Raw genomic sequence first — 22,024 nt, 5'->3', positions numbered from 1 at the left:
AATACATACCAAGGTACGTGGCTCAGAAGGTTGTCCACAGGCAGAGATAGGTAGAAATATTAAACAATTACTTTGCATCAGTATTTATCAGGGAGACAAAAAGGTGGACATGACATCGGATGATATTAGAAATGAAATAACTGCGTTTAATAAGAACAAAAGGAAAATATTATTTAAACTAATCAAACCGAAAAAGGATAAAATGCTTGCTTCGGACGAATTACATCTTGGGAAGAGATAGCAGAGGCATTAATAAACATATTTAATATTTCGTTAGAATAAGGTGCAGTGCCGGAGGATTGGCAGATACCTAATGTAATACCTATTTTTAAGAAGGGAGATGGAACGTGTCTGAGGAACTATAGCCCAGTCAACTTAACTTCGTTGGTAGGAAAAATAATGGAATCCCTACTAAAGGAGAAAGTGTAAGAGCAACTAGAAACCAAAAATGAATAGTCAGCATGGATTATAAAAGGGAAAGTCTTGAATTGACCAAATTCTTAGAATTTTTCGAAGAAGTAACAGATAGCGTAAACTAACGGAATGTAGTAAATGTAATTTATCTAGATTTTCCAAAGGCCTTCGATAAGATACCCCATAATCGACTGAAAGGGCAGATCACAAATCGTAATTACAATTAATAATAATAATTGGGATGTTTTGAAATGGAGTTAACAGATTTTTAAATGGATCCCACAGCCTGATTTTCAGACTGTGAAAAGCATGTGTGAGATGCCTTCCGCACAGGGTCAGATGTTCCAATTCATAGACCAAAGGTCTTGGGAGCTGGGCACAGACACAGATAACATAGGATTTGAATTCTATAACAAAATACAAGTTAAATAAAAAGAATCATAACAACATGTATCCTGAATTACCAATTAAACATATAGAGGCCAGATTGGAGGAAGCACCCTACCAGATAATCATGTATTAATTAATCAGCACGTATTAATTGCAACTTGCGTAATTACGTAATGCTATAATCTGAAACTGTATAAAATAAGATGTCTCTGGCAGTTTCTCTGAGCATTCCTTCAAGGATAGCTCCCCTGTTGGCTTGTATCTTTTATTAATAAAAATTGCATTTACTTTAAGGCTAACGGACTCCGAGTGCTGGTTTGAAGTTAACCCTAACAAGTTGGCGCAGTCAGCAGGATCTACTGGACGGGCAGATTAGACTCAAAAAGCCCACCAACCTAACAACGAGTTAGTAGATAATTACCTTGAGGAATTCTCCTCGCAAAGTAACCAGATCCAACGAATCTGAAGCAGAGTCTGTGCAGCCAGTAAATCCAGTTGAGGGGTGCGTCAGGACAAAATAAGTAAATACATGTGTCGGGAGAATAAGTACGTATACGGGATATCGGGGTAAAAGCCTCGGTGTAAATAGTTCCGCTTAAGTAAAGATGGTAAAACAGGGGGAACTGGGGAAAAAGCCCCTGTGTAAGAAATGGCAAAGGAATCTGCCAAGGCATTTGGAGGGGTGAGGTATAAACCACCAGAAGAGTTTCTGAGAGATAAATCTGAAAAGGTTAAGAAGATGGTTAAGGCAGGATATGATGAAGCGAAAAAGAGTAGTTTAACAGCCGGAAAGATGAAAAAAAATACCCGAAGGTGAGATGGACAGAAAAAGTTACAAAAGAAAAGAGGATGTAAGTATAAAAATAGATATAGATGACAGAAGGGAATGGACAGAGGAATTTGGCCCAAATTTGTATCCCCACACTAACAGGGTTATGATTAGGAGCAGAGGAAAATAAAGGATTCATTGGGGGCCAGAAGACTAGCTTAGTAGATATTTTTCCGAAGACCATAATAAAAACTGTTACTGACTACCTTAAGTGAAGTATGGATCCGAAATTAGAGCCGGCCAAACAATAAGCTTTGTTGAATGAAGAGAGCATTTTGTGAATGTCTGTCTTTGAATGAAAGTGATTGTGTGATTTTTGACTGCGGAATATTTGAGGTGGGAATTAATGAATTTTTCATGTGTCTGAAAGCCTGCTTCAGAAAGTGGTGGAGCTGTCTGCTGTTTTGGCTCCACCCACTTTTTCAGACAGAGTGAAAGTTTTTTTTAACCCTTTGCAGTGTTGTCCTGTATGAGGGAAGTTTTAAGAAAGTATGAACCTAGAATTGAATTACATTTTAATTTAGAAACCCAGTTGTGGATTTATTCGGAAGATATGTTCTGGAGCTAGGAAATGCACAAAGGATAGATTTGTTAAGCAAAAGATAAAAAATGCATGTTGGTTTAAAAAAAAATTACTGGGGAAGTACGCCCCATATTCCTTTGTGTAAACACTTGATGCAAAATCTTCTAGCTCAGTAAAAGTATTTTTAAATAAATTGTGTAAAAAATGTTACCTGAATATTGTAAACCAGGGGAATAAACCTTGGGAAATTGCGTGGTAGTTATGCGTGGTAGTTAAACCTGGAACAGAAGTAATGTTGTTATTTGACAATGTCCAGCATGAAATGTGACCTGTGAGCATAAATTGAACAGCCAGAAAAAATTAGTCACAAGACTAAAGCATTGTAAACATGATTGCTAGACACAATCCTGAGAATAGCTAGTGACACATCAGGAGCAAGGGAGTAACACAAGCAGCTGAGACACAAAGAAGGAAGAAAGAGGACGTCTATAGTAAATGACTTATTAACTGTACAGGGACATCTCTACTAGGTGCACCAGATATACAGGCGATCCAGGCAAGTGTAGATAGTTTGAGGGGAACAACGGATTTACTAATCAGGAAACAGACCAGGATTGGGACAGAATCTTCACAGTTAGGATCCAAAACATCCAAAAAAATGCTACAGGGTGTATCCGTATTGGAAGGCCATGCACGAACAATTAACGAGCTAAATAAGCAGGAATTGAGAGGACGATGCCGAGGACAGGAAAAGAGACACATGTCATGCCTATGGGAGGTGGATGATTGGTCAGGTGAGACACAATATGGATCAGGTACAAACCGGGCGAGTTACAGATTCAATAAATAGCACCCAGTTAAAAGAAATGGCACAGCACACTGGGCCATTAGATGCATGCACCTTGAAACATAGAAACATAGAAAAATAGAAAAAGGTTGCAGGAATAGACCATTCGCCCCTTCGAGCCTGGACCAACATTCAATAAGATCATGTCTGATCATTCACCTCAGTACCCCTTTCCAGCTTTCGCTCCACACCCGTTGATCCCATTAACTTAAGGGCCATATCCAACTCCCTCTTGAATATATCTGATGAACTGGCATCAACAACGTTCTGCGGAAGAGAATTCCACAGGTTAACAACTCTCTGAGTGAAGAAGTTTCTCCTCATCTCGGTCCTAATTGGCTTATCCCTTGTCCTCAGACTGTGACCACTGGTTCTGGACTTCCCCAACATCGGGAACATTCTTCGTGCATCTAAACTGCCCAGTCCCGTCAGAATGTTTCTGAGGTCCCCTCTCATTCTTCTAAACACCAGTGAATACAGACCCAGTCGATCCTAACTCTCCTCATATGTCAGTCCTCCCATCCCGGAAATCAGTCTGGTGAACCTTTGCTGCACTCCCTCAATAGCAAGAACGTCCTTCCTCAGATTAGAACAAAACTGAACACAGTATTCCAGGTGAGGCCTCACCAAGGCCCAGTACAGCTGCTCTATTCAAATCCCCAAGATATGAGGCCAACATGCTCTTTGCCTTCTTTCTGTCTGCTGCACCTGCATGACAACCTTCAATGACTGATCTACCATGACACCCGGATCTCGTTGCACCTCCCCTTTTCCTCATCTGCCGCCATACAAATAATATTCTGACTTCTTGTTTCTGCCACCAAAGTGCATAACCTCACATTTATCCACATTACACTGCATCTGCCATGCAATTGGCCGCTCACCTAACCTGTCCAAATCACCCTGCAGCCTCTTAGCATCCTCTTCACATTTCATACCGCCATCCAGTATAATATCATCTGCAAACTTGGAGATATTATACAAAATTCCTTCATCTAAATCATTGATGTATATTGTAAATTGCTGGCGTCCCAGCACTGAGCCCTGCGGCATCCAACTAGTCACTGCCTGCCATTATGAAAATAACCCGTTTATCCCGACTCTCTGCTTCCTGTCTGCCAACGAGTTCTCTATCCACGTCAATACATTACCCCCAATACCATGTGCTTTAATTTTGCACACCAACCTCTTGTGTGGGACCTTGTCAAAAGTATTTTGCTAGTTCCACTACACCATATCCACTGGTTCTCCCTTGTCGATTCTACTAGTTACATCCTCACACAATTCTAGAAGATTTGTCAAGCTTCATTTTCCATTCATAAATCCATGCTGACTTGGACCAATCCTGTCACTGCTTTCCAAATGGGCTGCTATTTCATCTTTAAAAATGAATTACAACATTTTACCCACCACTAATGTCAGGCTAACTGGTCTATAAGTACCCGTTTTCTCTCTCCCTCCTATTTCAAAATGTGGTGTTACATTAACTACCCTCCAGTCCATACACACTGATCGAGAATCGATGCACTGTTAGAAAATAATCACCAATGCATCCACTATTTCTAGGGCCACTTCCTTAAGTAATCTGGGATGCAGACCATCAGGCCCCGCGGATTTATCGGCCTTTAGTCCCATCAATTTCCCTAACTCAATTTCCCACAAATAATGATTTTCTTCAGTTCCTCCTTCTCACTAGCCCCTCGGTCACGTAGCATTTCCAAAAGATTATGCACGTCTTCCTTCGTGAAGGCAGAACCAAAGTATTTGTTCAACTGGTCTACCATTTCTTTGTTCCCTATTATAAATTCACCTGAATCTGACTGCAAGGGACCTACGTTTGCCTTCACTACTCTTTTTCTCTTCACATAATTATAGAAGTGTTTATGTTCCCAGCATGCTTCCTCTCATACTCTATTTTCCCCCTCCTAATTAAACCCTTTGTCCTCCTCTGCTGAATTCTAAATTTCTCCCCGTCCTCGGTTCGATGCTTTTTCTGACCAATTTATATGCCTCTTCCTTGGATTTCCCTTGTTAGCCACGGTTGAGCCACCTTCCCCATTTTATTTTTACTCCAGACAGGGATGTCCAATTGTTGAAGATCATCCATGTGATCTTTATATGTTTTCCATTGCCTATCTGCCGTCAACCCTTTATGTATCATTTCCCTGTCTATGCTAGCCAATTCATGTCTCATACCATCGAAGTTACCTTTCCTTAAGTTCAGGACCCCAGTCTCAGAATTAATTGTTTCACTCTCCACCTTAACAAAGAATTCCAGCTTATTGTGGTTACCCTTCCCCAAGGGGCCTCGCACAACAAGATTGTTAATTAGTCCTTTCTCATTACACATCAAGCAGTCGAGTATGGCCAGCCCTCTAGATGGTCCATCGACTTATTGGTCGAGAAAACCATCCCTAATACACGCCAGCAAATCCTTCTCCACCGTATTACTACCAGTTTGGTTAGCCCAATCTATGTGTAGATTAAAGTCGCCCATGATAAGTGATGTACCTTTATTGCACACATCCCTACTTTCTTGTTGGATGCTGTCAGCAAACTCACTTCAATTGTTTGGTGGTACACAACTCCCACTAGCGTTTTTTTCCCTTTGATATTCCACAGATCCACCCACGTAGAATCCACGCGAATGTCCTTCCTGACTATTGCATTAATTTCCTCTTCAACCAGCAATGCCACCCCACCTCCTTTTCCTTTGTCTCTATCCTTCCTGACTGGTGAAGACCCCTGGATTTTGCGTTCCCGGCCTTCGTCACCCTGGATCCATTTCTCCGTGATGCCAATTACATCATATTCATTAATTGCTGCCTGTGCAGTTAATTTGTCCACCTTATTACGAATACTCCTCGCATTGAGGCACAGTGCCTTCAGGCTTGTTATCTTAACACACCTTGTCCCTTTAGAAGTTTGCTGCAATGTGGCCCTTTTTGATTTTTTCCTTTGGGTTCCTCTGCCCTCCACCCTTACTTTTCTGCCCCCAAAGGTTCCCATCCCGCTGCCATATCAGGTTAACCCCTCCCCAACAACACGAGCAAATTCTCCCTCGTGGACATTGGTTCTGCTGAGGTGCAGACTGTCCGGTTTGCACAGGTCCCAGCTCCGCCAGAACAGTTCCAATGTCCCAAGAAATTGAATCCCTCCCTACTGCAACACACATTCATCTGAACTATCCTGCGATTTCTACTCTGAAAAGTGGTAGCTATCCCTGAGATTGCTACCTTTGAGGTCCGATTTGTTAATTTAGCTCCCAGCTCCCTTAATTCAGCTTCTAATTCCTCAGACACAGAGAGTCAGACTCAAACACATAAAGAGCACTCTAAAGACAGAGAGTGAGAGGCACAGATACATTGCACAATCCCATTTGTTTGAAAGTTACAAAGTTATCGATAAATGCAGATTCAACAGAATAGATTCGGGTATAACTGAGCAAGATGGGAGGAAATCGGTTTGAATTTAAAGATGTACCAGAAGTGGGGTTCGAACCCACGCAGGTATAAACCCATCGGAATGCCTTAACAACTCGGCCATCCTGGTTTTGTCAATATTCGGATTTTGTCTCTGTGAGAATCTGGGCTGCAGCTCCACTCTCACCGACACAGGTTTTCAATGAGCATTTTCGAATATTTATAGTAATATTGACACAGGGGCAACTCTCCTGTTCTTTTTCGAGTAATGCTCTGGGAACTTTCATATCCACCCGAGGGTGCAGACGGAGCTTCAATTTAACATTTTATCCGAAAGTCAACATCTTCAACAATGCAAAATCCCCCAAGTACTGCATTTGAGTGTCAGCCAAGATTATATGCTCAAGTCTCAGGAGTGGGACTTACACACACAACCTCCTTATTCAGCCGAGAATGCTGCCACTGAACCAAAGCCGATACCAAAGTTCACATCCGTATTATTTTCCCCAAGTCTTTTTATAAAGTTTCAGGACATACAGAAGTAATATTCAACATTTTAAAAAAGCTTCATCCTCGTCGGGGAATTGAACGCCAACCTCGCGCGTGACAGAGAGGGATATTAACTAAGAAACGAATGAGGAGCTGACGGGTGTGGATTCTGTCAGTGCAGGAATCGAGCTGAGAACAGAAATGGACACCATGAGAAGTAGACAGGCACATTGAGAAACAGAGACAAACCGACAAACAGGGAGAGACAGACAGCAAGATAGAGACAACGTGAGACAGAAAGTGTGAGACTGAGAAGGAGAGGCAGACTGAGTGAGAAAAAGACACAAACACACACACATACAGATATAAAGAGAGAGAGGGAAACAGTTAGAGAAAGACAGTGATAAAGACAGTAACAAGGCGAGAGACAGATGAAGAGTGAGCGACAGATAGAGAGATATACAGAGATATAAACAGAAAATGATGAAAATACTCAGCAGGTTAGAGACAGGAACTAACAGAGACAGGCAAATAGAGACAGTCAGGTCGAGACAGAGATGATGGGAATGAGAGAGACAGTCAGACAGAGAGACTGAGAGAATCCCACTGGAACAGAACTGGACATCGTGAGAAAGAGACAGACACGTTGAGAGACAGACAAACAGGGAAACAGGGAGAGACAGACAGCGAGATAGAGGCAAAGAGAGACAGAAAGTTTGAGACTGAGTGGGAGGGTCAGACTGAATGAGAAAATGACTCCAACACATACATACACAGAGATGTGTTTGTGTGCTCCATAAGGAGAAGGAGGCAAATATGATGCAATGACAGAGACAAAGACAGGGACAAAGAAATAGACAAAGAGGGAGACAGATAGAGAGAAAGACAGATAGAGACAATAATTCGGTTCTGTCTTTACAAAGGAAGATACAAAAAACCTTCCGAATGTACGAGGGGACTGTGCGTCTCGTGAGAATGAGGAACTGAAAAATATCCTTATTGGCGGGAAATTGTGTTGGAGAAATTGTTGGGATTAAAAGCCAATAAATGCCCGGCTCCTGATAGTCTGCATCCCAGAGTACTTAAGGAAGTGGCCCTAGAAATAGTGGATGCATTGGTGATCATTTTCCAACAATCTATCGACTCTGGATCAGTTCCTATGGACTAGAGGGTAGCTAATGTGATGGCACTTTTTAAAAAAGGAGGGAGAGAGAAAGCAGCTAATTATAGACCGGTTAGCCGGACATCAGTCGTGGGGAAAATATTGGAATCAATCATTAAGGATGAAATAGCAGCCCATTTGGAAAGCAGTGACAGGATCGGACCGAGTCAGCATGGATTTATGAATGTTAAATCATGCTTGACGAATGTTCTGGAATTTTTTGAGGATGGAATGCGTAGAGTGGACAAGGGAGAACCAGTGGATGTGGTGTATTTGGACTTTCAATAGGCTTTTGACAAGGTCCCACACGAGAGATTGGTGCACAAAATCAAAGCGCATGGTATTGGGATTAATGTACTGACATGGATAGAGAACTGGTTGGCAGACAGGATGCAGAGAATCGGGATAAACGGGTCCTTTTCAAACTGGCAGGAAGTGACTAGTGGGGTGCCGCAGGGCTCAGTGCTGGGACTCCAGCTCTTTACAATATACATGAACGATTTGGTTGAAGGAATAGAGTGTAATATCTCCAAGTTTGCGGATGACACTAAACTGGGTGGCGGTCCGAGCTGTGAGGAGGACGCTAAGAGGCTGCAGGGTGAATTGGACAGATTAGGTGAGTGGGCAAATACATGGCAGATGCAGTATAATGTGGATAAATGTGAGGTTATCCATTTTGGGGGCAACAACACGAAGGCAGAATATTATCTGAATGGCGGAAAACTAGAAAAAGGGGAGGTGCAGTGAGACCTTGGTGTTATGGTTCATCAGTCACTGAAAGTGGGCATGCAGGTACAGCAGGCGGTAAAGAAGGCAAATGGTATATTGGCCTTCGTAGCTAGAGGATTTGAATATAGGAGCCAGGAGATCTTACTGCAGTTGTACAAGGCCTTCGTGAGGACACACCTGGAATATTGTGTTCAGTTTTGGTCTCCTAGTCTGAGGAAGGACGTTCTTGCTGTTAAGGGAGTGCAGCGAAGGTTCACCAGACTGATTCCAGGGATGGCAGGACTGTCATATGAGGAGAGATTGGATCAACTAGGCCTTTAATCACTGGCGTTTAGATTGATGAGAGGGGATCTCATAGAATCATATAAGATTCTGACGGGACTGCACAGGTTAGATTCGGGAAGAATGTTCTCGATGTTGGGGAAGCCAGAACCAGGGGACATAATCTTAGGATAAGGGGTAGGCCATTTAGCAGTGAGATGAGGAGAAACTTCTTCACTCAGAGAGTTGTTGACCTGTGGAATTCCCTGCCACAGAGAGTTGTTGAAGCCAGTTCATTGGATATATTCAAGAGGGAGTTAGATATGGTCCTTACGGTTAAGTGGATGAAGTGGGATGGAGAGGAAAACAGGAAAGGGTAACTGAAATAATGATCAGCCATAATAATATTGAATGTCGGTGCAGGCTCGAAGGGCCTAATGGCCTACTCCTGCAGTTATTTTCTATGTTTCTATGTTTCAAAAACAGAAAATGATGCAAATACTCATCAGATTAGAGACGGGGACAAAATGAGACAGGCAAAGACACGGACAGGGAGGATGGGAAAGAGAGAGACAGTCAGACAGAGAGTCTGAGAGGATCCCATTGGAACAGAACTGGACACCGTGAGAAAGAGACAGATTGAGAGACAGAGACAAACAGAGAACCAGGCACAGACAGTGTGAGTCAGAGAGAGGCAGACTGAGGGAGACAAAGGCTCAAGCACACAAACACATATACAGCTCTCTAAAGAGAGAAAGGCAGAGACTGAGATACACAGCTACATTTCACAATTTCATTTCATGATCGACTTAGATTGTCACAGAGTTACAGAAAATTGCAGATTCAACAGATGAAAATCACGTATCACTGGGCAGGATGGGAAAAATCTCTGTTAAATTAAAGTGATTCTAGGATTGGGGTAAGGATCCACGCGGGAAAAACCCATTGAATTTTATGGCCAACGCTGTATCCACTCGCCCATCCTGGTCTTTGTAGCGTTTGGATTCTGTCTCTGTGAGAATATGGCCTTCAGCTCCACCCCCACAGCAACACACACACATACACATCGGGTTTCAGTGAGCATTTACGAAAATTTTTAGTAATATTGACACGGGCGCAACTCTCCTAATCTTTTTCGTGTAATGCTCTGGGAACTTTCACATCCAGCCGAGGTTGCAGACGGAGCTTCAATTTAACATTTCAGCCGATTGTCAACAGCTTCTACAACGGAAAATTCCACAAACACTGCATTTGAGTGTCAGCAAAGATTATCTGCTCAAGTCTCAGGAGTGGGACTTACACACACAACCTCCCGATTCAGTCGAGAATAGAACCAATGAACCAAGGCCGATACCAACGATCACAACCGTATTATTTTCCCCAAGTTTTTAAAAAATTTCCAGGATATACCACATTCATGGTGATGATTTGCATCGACAGTTGCACATACACAGAGACATACATATAGATAGACATACCCAGACACACACACACACACAATAACCAAAAATATACACGCGTCAACATAGAAACATAGAAACTAAAAATTAGTTGCAGGAGCAGGCCATTCGGCCCTTCGAGCCTGCACCAACATTATTTAAGATCATGGCTGATTATTCAACCTCAGTACCCATTTCCTGTTTTCTCTCCATATCCCTTGAACCCTTGAGTCGTAAGGGCCATATCTAACTCCCTCTTAAATATATCTAACTAACTGGCCTCAACAACTTTCTGCGGTGGAGAATTCAACAGGTTAACCACTCTCTGAGTGAAGACGTTTCTCCTCATCTCGGTCCTAAATGGCTTACCCCTTATTCTTAGACTGTGACCTCTGGTTCTCGAACTCCCCAGTAACGGAAGCATTCTTCCTGCCTCTCACTTGTCAAATTTCGTCAGAATTGTATTTGTTTCTATGAGATCCCCTCTCATACTTCTAAACTCCAGTGGATACCAGCCCAGTTGATCCAGTCTCTGCACATATGTCAGTCCTGCCATCCCGGGAATCATGCTGGTGAACCTTCGCTGTACTCCCTCAATAGCAAGGACGTCCTTCCTCAGATTCGGAGACCAAAACTGAACACAATATTCCAGGAGTGGCCTCACCAAGGCCCTGTACAACTGCAGTAAAACCTCGCTACTCCTATATTCAAATCCCCTCGCTATGAAGGCGAACATGCCATTTGCATTCTTCACCGCCTGCTGCACCTGCACACCAACTTTCAATGACTGATGTACCATGACACCCAGATCAAGATATACACAGGTTGCCTTAGGCAAATAGATGGATAGACAGGCAGGGTCACTGTCGCTACTTTGTCTGGCTTTTGCGTTTTTCAGTCGAGAATGCTGCCACTGAACCAAAGCCGATACCAATGTTCACAACCGTATTATATTCCCCAAGTCTTTTTGAAAAGTTCCAGGACATACCAAATTCATGGTGATGATTTCCACAGACAGTTGTACATACACAGAGACATATATACAGATAGACAGACACAGAGACTCACACATACATACATAACCAAAAATATAAATGCACCAACGGATATGCACAGATGCCGGAGACATCTCGAGGGATAGACAGGCTGAGTCACTGTCGCTACTTTGGCTGATTTTTGCGTTTTTCTATCCGTATGTATCGTGAATATTGCAGATTAATAAAAATGAGATATGGATGTCAGTGTTGAAAGGTGTGGGACGTTATTCCACCTATCTCAGTATTAGTTTTGCAAAAACCTGGTTAAATTGTGAAGAAAATTGCTGAGAATCGAAATCGGCAGGATTCGAACCTGAGCGCCGAAAACCCAAAGAATTTCAAGCCAATCGCATTAACCACTCGACCACAATTACTGCGTCTTTGGCACTTTAAATGTTACTCAAAAAAAACTCAGTCATCCATCTCTGTGTAGCAGACGGCCACAGAATCCTGAAAAAGTCTCTGTTTGCAAAAAATCTGGAAGAGGCAATCGCCTCTTGCTGTATTTTTACTGTTCTATATTGTTCTGGAACTTTTTAATATGAATCTATACCAAGAAACAGAAGTAAAATTAGACATTTTGAAAAAACTGCTTTTCCGTCGGGGAATTAAACCCGGTTCTATGGCTTAACAGGGGAGCAAAATTACGACTATACGGACGAAGGTACGGGCGATGCTAGAGCAGTAATCGAGCTGTGAACAGAAGTCGACAGACACATTGAGAGACAGAGATAAACCGACAAACAGGGAGTGATAGACAGCGATAGAGGGACAACGAGAGACAGAAAGGGTGAGACTGAAAAGTCAGGCAGACTCTGAGAAAAAGACTCAAAAACCTACATATACAGAGATGTGTGTGTGTGATCAATACAGAGAGAGAGGGAAAGAGTGAAAGAAAGACAGTGATAAAGACAGTGACAAGGAGAGAGACATATAGAGAGAGAACGACAGATACAGAGATATAAACAGAAAATGATGGAAATACTCAGCAGGTTAGAGACAGGAACTAGCAGCGACAGGCAAAGAGAGACAGATAGGCAGAAATATAGACAGACAGAGATGATGGGAAAGAGTGAGACAGTCAGACAGAGAGACTGAGAGAATCCCATTCGAACAGAACTGGACACCGTGAGAAAGTGACAGACACATTGAGAACCAGAGACAGACAGGGAAATGGGGACAGACAGACAGTGAGATAGAGACAAAGAGAGACAGAAAGTTTGAGACTGAATGGGAGGATCAGACTGAATGAGAAAAAGGCTCAAACACATACATACGCAGAGATGTATTTGCGTGCTGCATAAAGAGAGGGAGGCAAATAGTGATGGAATGACAGAGAAAAAGAGAGGGACAAAGAGATAGACAAAGAGGGCGACAGATAGAGAGAAAGACAGATAGAGAGAGAGACATAGAGAAAAAAACAGAACATAATGGAAATATTTATCAGGTTAGAGACAGGGATTAACAGAGACAGGCAATGACATGGACAGACAGAGATAATGGGACTGAGATAGGCAGTCAGACAGAGAGTCTGAGAGAATCCCATTGCAACAGAACGAGACACCGTGAGAAAGAGACAGATTGAGAGACAGGGACAAACAGAGAAGCATGGACAGAGAGAGTGTGTCAGAGAGAGGCAGACTGAGAGAGACAATGACTCAAACACATTCACAGCTCTCTAAAGAGAGAGAGTGGCAGAGACCGAGCAACACAGATACATTTCACAATTTCATTTCATTGTCGGCTCAGAATGTCACATCGTTGCAGAAAATTGGAGATTCAGCAGATGAAAATCGGGTATCACTCGGCAGGATGGGAAAAATCTCTGTTTAATTAAGGAATCACCAGGAGTGGGGTTTGAACCCACGCGAGTATATAACCCATTACATCTTAAATGCAAAGCCTTTACAATTCGGCCATCCTGGTCCTGATCCTTCAATGGTTGGACTCTGCCTCTGTGAGAATCTGGACTTCAGCTCCACCCACACAGACACAGAGGATTTCAGGGAGCATTTACGAACATTTTTCGTAATATTGACACGGGCGCAACTCTCCTATTCTTTTTCGACGAAGGCTCTGGGAACTTTCACATCCACCCGCGGGTGCAAATGGAGCTTCGATTTTAAATTTCAGCCGATGGTCAACAGCTTCAACAATGCAAAATTCCCCAAATACTGCATTTGAGTGTCATCCAAGATGATGTGTTCAAGTCCTGGAGTGGGACTTACACACACAACCACCTGATTCAGTCGAGAATGGAGCCACTGAACCAAAACCGATACCAAAGATCACAACCGTATTATTTTCCCCAAGTGTTTTAAAAGTATCAGGACGTACCAAATTCATGGTGATGATTTCCACAGACATTTGCACATACACAGAGACATACATACAGATAGACATACATAGACACGCGCACACACAATAAAAAAAAATATACATGCATCACCATAGAAACATAGAAATTAGTTGCAGGAATATGCCATTCGGCCCTTCGAGCCTGCACCACCATTCAATAAGATCATGGCTCATCATTCAACCTCAGTACCCCTTTCTTGCTTTCTCTCCATACCACATGATCTCTTTAGCCATAAGGGCCATATCTAACTCCCTTTTGAATATATCTAATGAACTGGCCTCAACGACTTTCTGCGATAGAAAATTTCACAGGTAAACCATTATCTGAGTGAAGAAGTTTCTCCTCATCTCGGTCATAAATGGCTTACCCCTTATTTTTAGACTGTAATCCTTGGTCTCAAACTACCCAGCAATGAGAACATTCTTCCAGCCTCCAATCTCGTCAGAATTTTATATGTTTCTGTGAGATCCCCTTTCATTCTTCTAAACTCCAGTGGATACCAGCCCAGTTGAGCCAGTCTCTCCTCATATGTCAATCCTGCCATCCCGGGAATCATGCTGGTGAACCTTCGCTGTACTCCCTCAATAGCAAGGACGTCCTTCCTCAGATTCGGGTACCAAAACTGAACACAATATTCCAGGTGTTACCTCACCAAGGCCCTGTACAACTGCAGTAATATCTTCCTGCTCCCATACTCAAATCCCCTAGCTATGAAGGGGAACATGCCATTTGTTTTCTTCACCGCCTGCTGCACCTACATGCCAACTTTAAATGACTGATGTACCATGACACTCAGATCAAGATATGCACAGGTTGCCTTAGACAAATAGATGGATAGACAGGCAGGGTCACTGAGGATACTTTGGCTGGTTTTTGCGTTTTTCTATCCGTATGTATCGTGAATACTGCAGATTAATGTAGAAAGAAAACAGCGGCTGCATCGAAAGATGTGGGACGTTGCTCTATCTATCTCAGAATCAGTTTTGCAGTAACGTGGTTAAATTGTGAAACAGAATGAAATATGCTGAGAAACACAGTCGGCAGGATTCAAAACTGCGCAGAGAAACCCCGATGGATTTTTTGTCCATTGTCTTACACACTCGGCCACGACTATTAGCTCGCTGCATCATTAAATGTTACTCAGATAAAACTCAGTCATCCATCTCTGTGCAGCAAACGGCCACAGAATCAGGAAAAAGTCTCCGTTTGCTAAAAATCTGGAAGAGGCAACCTCCTCTTCCTGTATTTGTACTGTTCTATATTGCTCTGGAACTTTTTAATATGAATCAACACCAAGAAAGAAGTAAAATTCTGCATTTTGTAAATGCTGCCACCGCGTCGGGAAGTAGAATCACGGTCTCCAGCGGAACAGGCGGGGATACTCACCGCTATACTAACGAGCATGAGTTCTATCAGAGCAGGAAGCGAGCTGTGAATGGAACTGGACACCATGAGAAGACGACAGACAAATTGCGAGACAGAGACAAACCGACAAACAGGGAGAGACTGACAGCGAGATAGAAACAATGAGAGACAGAAAATGTGAGACTGAGAAGGAGAGGCAGACTGAGTGAGAAAAAGACTCAAACACACACATATACAGAGATGTGTGTGTGTGATCTATAAAGAGAGAGGGAAAGAGTGAGAGAAAGAGAGTAATAAAGACAGTGACAAGGAGAGAGAGAGCGACAGATAGAGAGTGTCAGAGATAAAAACACTAATGCTGGAAATACTCAGCAGGTTAGAGACAGGAACTACCAGAGGCAGGCAAAGACATGGACAGACAGAAATGATGGCAAAGAGAGAGTCAGTCTTACAAAGAGTCTAAGAGAATCCCATTGGAACAGAACTGGACACCGTGGGAAAGAGACAGAGACACAAGAACAGACAGAGTGAGTCAGACTGAGAGCGAAAAACACACAAACACAAACACACCTCTCTAAAGAAAGAGAGGAAGAGACCGAGCGACACCGATACATTTCACAATTTCATTTCATTTTCGGCTCAGAGTGTCACAGAGTTGCACATTCAACAGATAAAAATCGGGTATCACTGATGAGAATGGGAGGAAATCCGTATTAAATTAAAGAAGTACCAGGAGTCAGGTACGAGAACACGCGGGAAACATACCATTTAATTTTAAGGCCAACGCCTTAACTACTCGGCCATCCTGGTCCTGTCAGAATATGGATTCTGTCTCTGTGAGAAATTGGGCTTCAACCCCACCCCCACAGACACACATACCTGGAGGCTTTCAGTGAGCATTTACGAACATTTTTAGTAATATTGACACGGGGGAAACTCTCCTATTCTTTTTCGAGTAAGGCTCTGGGACCTTTCACACACACCCGATAGTGCAGACTCAGCTTCAATTTAACATTTCATCCGAAAGTCAACAGCTTCAACATTGCAAAATTCCCCAAGTGCGGCACTTGAGTGTTAGCCAAGATGATATGCTCAAGTCTCAGGAGTGCGACTTGAACACACAAACTCCCGATTCAGTCGAGAATGCTGCCACCGAACCAAAGCCGATACAAACGTCCACAACCGTCTTATTTTCCCCAAGTCTTTTTTATAATTTCCAGGACATACCAAATTCAAGGTGATGATTTCCACAGACAGTTGCACATACACAGAGACATATATACAGATCGACAGACAGAGACACACCCACATACATAACCAAATATTTACACGGACCAACGGACCTACACAGATGCCTTCAACGTATAAAGGGATAGACAGGCTGACTCACTGTCGCAACTTTGACTGATTTTTGTGTTTTCCTATCCGTTGTATCGTAAATATTGCAGATTAATAAAAATGAGAAAAAAATGTCAGTGTTGAAAGGTGTGGGACGTTATACCATCTATCTCAGGATCAGTTTTGCAAAGTTCTGGTTAAATTGTGAAATGGAATGAAAAAATGCCGAGAATCGTAGTGGACAGGCGTCAAAACTACGCAGGGAAAACCCAATGGATTTTTAATCCATCGTCTTAACCACTCGGCCACTTCAAATGCGACTCTGTCTTCTTAAACGTTACACAGAAAAAACTCAGTCATCCATCTCTGTGCAGCAGACGGCCAAAGAATCCTGTAAAAGTCTCCGTTTACTAAAAATCTGGAAGAGGCAATCTCCTCTACGTGTATTTTTCCAGTTCTGTATGGCTCTGGAACTTTTTAATATGAATCTCTACCAAGAAACAGAAGTAAAATTTTACATTTTGAAACACCTGGCTTCCAGTCGGGGAATTGAAACCCGGTCTCCCGTATGACAGGCAGGGATACTCACCACTATACGAACGAGGAACTTACAGGTAGCAGCTCTGTCAGAGCAGGAATCGAGCTGTGCACAGAACTGGACTCCATGAGAAGTCGACAGACACATTGAGAGACAGAGACAAACCGACAAGCAGGGAGAGACACACAGCGAGTTAGAGACAACGAGAGACAGAAAGAGTAAGACTGAGAAGGAGAGGCAGACTTAGTGAGAAAATGACTCAAACGCATACATATACAGAGATGTGTATATGTGTGATCTATTAAGAGAGAGAGGGTAAGAGTGAGAGAAAGAAAATGCTAAAGACAGTGACAAGGAGAGGAACAGACAGAGAGAGAGATAGAGACTAAAACAGAAAATGATGGAAATACTTATCAGGTTAAAGGCTGGACGAACAGAGACAGGCAAAGACATGGACAGACCGAAATGATGGGAAAGAGAGAGCCAGTCAGACAAAGAGTCTGAGAGAATCCCATTGGAACAGGCGTGGGCACCGTGAGAAAGTGACATATTGAGAGACAGAGACAAACAGAGAAACAGGGACAGACAGAGTGAGTCAGACTGAGAGAGACAAAGGATCAAGCATGCAAACCTATATGAAGAGAGAGAGAGAGGCAGAGACCGAGCGACACAGATAAATTTCACAATTTCATTGGATTATCGGTTCAGAATGTCACATTGTTACAGAAAATTGCTGATTCAACTGATGAAAATACGGTCTCACTGATCAGAATGGGAGGAAATACGCGTTAAATTGAAGAGATAACATGAGTGGGGTACGAACCCACGCGGGAAAAAACCCCATTGAATTTTAAGGCCAACACCTTAACCACTCGGCTATCCTGTTTCTGTGAGAACCAGGATTCTGTCTCGGTGAGAAACTGGGCTTCAACCCCAACCCCACATACAAAAAACATACATATCAGCTTTCAGTGAGCATTTACGAACATTTTTAGTGATATTGACACGGGGGCAACTCTCCTATTCTGTTTCGAATAATGCTCTGGGACCTTTCATATCCACCCGAGGGTACAGACGGAGCTTCACTTCAACATTTCATCCGAAACTGAAAGCTTCAACAATGCAAAATTCCCCAAGTGGTGCACTAGAGTGTTAGCCAAGATTATATGCTCAAGTCTCAGGAGTGCGACTTGAACACACAAACTCCAGATTCAGTCGAGAATGCTGCCACTGAACAAAAGCCGATACAAAAGATCACAACCGTATTATTTTCCCTCAGTCTTTTTGAAAAGTTCCAGGACATACCAAATTCATGGTGATGATTTGCACAGACAGTTGCACATACACAGAGACATATATAGAGATAGACAGACACAGAGACACACACACACATAACCAAAAATGTGCACGCACCAACGGGCATGCACAGATGCCTGAGACATCTCGAGGGATGGACAGGCTGAATCACTGTCGCAACTTTGACTGATTTTTCCATTTTCTTATCCGGAAGTATCGCGAATATTGCAGATTAATAAAAATGAGAAAAAAATGTCAGTGTTGAAAGGTGTGGGACGTTATTCCATCTATCTCAGGATCAGTTTGGCAGAGAACCGGTTAAATTGTGAAATGGAATAAAAAATGCTGAGAATCGTAGTCGGCAGGATTCGAACCTGCGCGGGATAACCCAATGGATTTCTCGTCCATCGCCTTAACCACTCGGCCACGACTACTGTGTCGCTGCCTTTTTAAACGTTACTCAGAAAAATCGCAGTCATCCATCTCTGTGCAGCAGACGGCCAAAGACTCCTGAAAAATTCTCCGTTTGCTAAAAATCTTGACGAGGCAATCTCCTCTACCTGTATTTTTACAGTTCGATATTGCTCTGGAACTTTTTAATATGAATCTCTTCCAAGAAACAGAAGTAAAATTCTACAATTTGAAAAACTGCCTCCCCGTCGGGGAATTGAACCCCGGTCTCCCGCGTGACAGGCGAGGATACTCACCACTATACTAACGAGTAACTGACGTACACCAGTTCGGTCAGAGCAGGAATCGAGCTGTGAACAGAACTGGACACCATGAGAAGTCGACAGACACATTGAGAGACAGAGGCAAACCGACAAACAGGGTGAGACAGACAGCGAGATAGAGACAACGAGAGACAGAAAGTTTGAGACTGAGAAGGAGAGGCAGACTGAGTGAGAAATAGACTCAAACATATACATATACAGAGATGTGTGTGTGTGATCTATTAAGAGAGAGAGGGAAACAGTGATAGAGAGACAATGATAAAGAAAGTGACAAGGAGACAGATTGAGAGAGAGCGAAAGAGACTAAAACAGAAAATGATGGAAATACTTCTCAGCTTACAGGCAGGGACTAACAGAGACAGGCAAAGACATGGACAGACCGAAATGATGGGAAAGAGAGAGCCAGTCAGACAAAGAGTCTGAGAGAATCCCATTGGAACAGACGTGGCACCGTGAGAAAGAGACAGATTGAGAGACAGGGACAAACAGAGAAACAGGGACATACAGAGTGAGTCAGACTAAGAGAGACAAAGACTCAAACATACAAACACATACACAACTCTCTGAAGAGAGAGAGAGAGCTGGAGACCGAGCGACGCAGATACATTTCATAATTTCATTTCATTATCGGTTCAGAGTGTCACATTGTTACAGAAAATTGCTGATTCAACCGATGAAAATCCGGTCTCACTGATCAGAATGGGAGGAAATCCGTGTTAAATTAAAGAGATACCAGGAGTGGGGTCCGAACCCACGCGGGAAAAAACCATTAAAATTTAAGGCCAACGCCTCAACGACTCGGCTATCCTGGCCCTGTGAGAACCTGCATTCTGTCTCTGTGAGAATCTGGGCTTCAACCCAAAACCCCACATACAAACACATACACACCGGCTTTCAGTGAGCATTTACGAACATTTTTAGTAATATTGAGACGGGGGCAACTCTCCTATTCTTTTTCGAGTAATGCACTGGGAACTTTCATATCCACCCGAGGGTGCAGACGGAGCTTCAATTTAACATTTCATCCGAAATTCAACAGCTTCAACATTGTAAAATTCCCCAAGTGCTGCACTTGAGTGTTAGCCAAGATTATATGCTCAAGTCTCAGAAGTGCGACTTGAACACACAAACTCCCGATTCAGTCGAGAATGCTGCCACTGAACCAAAGCCGATACAAAAGTTCACAACCTTATTATTTCCCCCAAGTCTTTTTTATAAGTTCCAGGACATACCAAATTAATGGTGATGATTTCCACAGACAGTTGCACATACACAGAGACATATATAGAGATAGACAGACACAGAGACACACACACACATAACCAAAAATTTGCACGCACCAATGGTCATGCACAGATGCCTTCGTCATCTCGAGGGATAGACAGGCTGAATCACTGTCGCAACTTTGACTGATGTTTGCGATTTTTGAAACGGATGTATCGTGAATATTGCAGATTAATAAAAATGAGAAAAAAATGTCAGTGTTGAACGTTATTCCATCTATCTCAGTGTCAGTTTGGCAGAGAACCGGTTAAATTGTGAAATGGAATGAAAAATGCTGAGAATCGTAGTCGACAGGATTCGAACCAGCGCGGGATAACCCAATGGATTTCTAGTCCATCGCCTTAACCACTCGGCCACGACTACTGTGTCGCTCCCTTTCTAAACGTTACTCAGAAAAAATTCAAGCACGCCAAGGTCCCTCTGTTCCTCGACACTTCTCAGTGTCCGACCATTTATTGTGTATTCCTTTTCCTTGTTCGCCCTCACCAAATGCATTACCTCACACTTCTGCGGATTGAATTCCATTTGCCACTGATCTGCCCACCTGACAGGTCCATTGATACCTTCCTGCAGTCTGCAGCTTTCTTCTTCATTATCGACCACATGGACAATTTTCGTATCATCTGCAAACTTCGTAGTCATACCCATTACATTCAAGTCTAAATCATTGATGTATCCCAGAAACATCCTTCCAGTCACAAAAACACCCATTGACCATTAACCTTTGCTTCCTACCTCAGCCAATTTTGGATCCAAGTTGCCACTTTGCCTTGTATCCCATGGGCTATTACTTTCATAACCAGTCTGCGATGTGGGATCTTATCAAAAGCCTTGTTAAAATCCATATACACAACGTCAAACACAACACCGTCATCGACCCTCCGTATGACCTCCTCAAAAAATGCAATCAGGTTAGTCAGACACAACCTTCCATTAACAAATCCGTACTGAATGTCCCTGATTAATCCCGGCCTTTCTGAATGAAGATGTATCCTGTCCCTCAGAATTTGTTCCAATAATTGAAAGTCCAAACTGGGGGAACTGAATTTTATTTTGTCATGCTATCGAGATTGGGGCCAGAGGGACAATAAATAATAATAAATAAATTATTTTAAAAATCGGTGATCAGACCTGCAGTATGATCAAAATCTCCAGATAACGCAAAAATTGGGAGCGTGGGGCTCTGTGCAGAGGAATGTAAGTGAGCTCAGTCTGAATGCACAGGTTTGTAAATGGGCTGGATGGATGGCAGATGAAATTTAGTGCAGAGAAATCTGATGCAAAACATTTTGGAAGAAAAATGGAGGAAATGTACATTAAATGGTAACATTTTAAAAGGAGTGGAGGGGTAGAGAGATTTGTGGAAGTAAACGTCGAGCCAATCCCTTGTCTTATTAATGAGCAAGTTCCAGAGTCCAGTGTTAGCAACTTTAATACCTTAATAAGAAATATAAGATGAACAGTTTCTCCGTCACCCACCGTATCTTATACTGATCAAACAATCAGAGTAACTATGAAAGTCCGGTGTGTCCATAGTAACCGACACCAGGTCAGCCCACTGGATATAA

General features: G+C 42.8%; 4 non-coding genes across 4 annotated transcripts; all 4 read right to left on the bottom strand.

Annotated features, from left to right (window-relative positions):
- Positions 1 to 13,384: 13,384 nt before the first annotated feature.
- On the bottom strand, positions 13,385 to 13,468 carry trnal-uaa (transfer RNA leucine (anticodon UAA)). Its single transcript has one exon. It is a non-coding gene; the product is annotated as a tRNA-Leu (tRNA).
- A 4,476-nt stretch (positions 13,469 to 17,944) lies between these two features.
- Positions 17,945 to 18,028, bottom strand: trnal-uaa (transfer RNA leucine (anticodon UAA)). Its single transcript has one exon. It is a non-coding gene; the product is annotated as a tRNA-Leu (tRNA).
- Positions 18,029 to 18,791: 763 nt separating this feature from the next.
- On the bottom strand, positions 18,792 to 18,872 carry trnas-aga (transfer RNA serine (anticodon AGA)). The gene has a single exon. It is a non-coding gene; the product is annotated as a tRNA-Ser (tRNA).
- Positions 18,873 to 20,738: 1,866 nt separating this feature from the next.
- Positions 20,739 to 20,819, bottom strand: trnas-aga (transfer RNA serine (anticodon AGA)). Its single transcript has one exon. It is a non-coding gene; the product is annotated as a tRNA-Ser (tRNA).
- Positions 20,820 to 22,024: the final 1,205 nt, after the last annotated feature.

This window comes from Pristiophorus japonicus, chromosome 23, assembly GCF_044704955.1.
Source record: "Pristiophorus japonicus isolate sPriJap1 chromosome 23, sPriJap1.hap1, whole genome shotgun sequence".
Lineage (NCBI taxonomy): Eukaryota > Metazoa > Chordata > Chondrichthyes > Pristiophoridae > Pristiophorus > Pristiophorus japonicus.
Note: the sequence above shows the minus strand (reverse complement) of the source record. Positions and strands in the feature narration are given on the sequence as shown.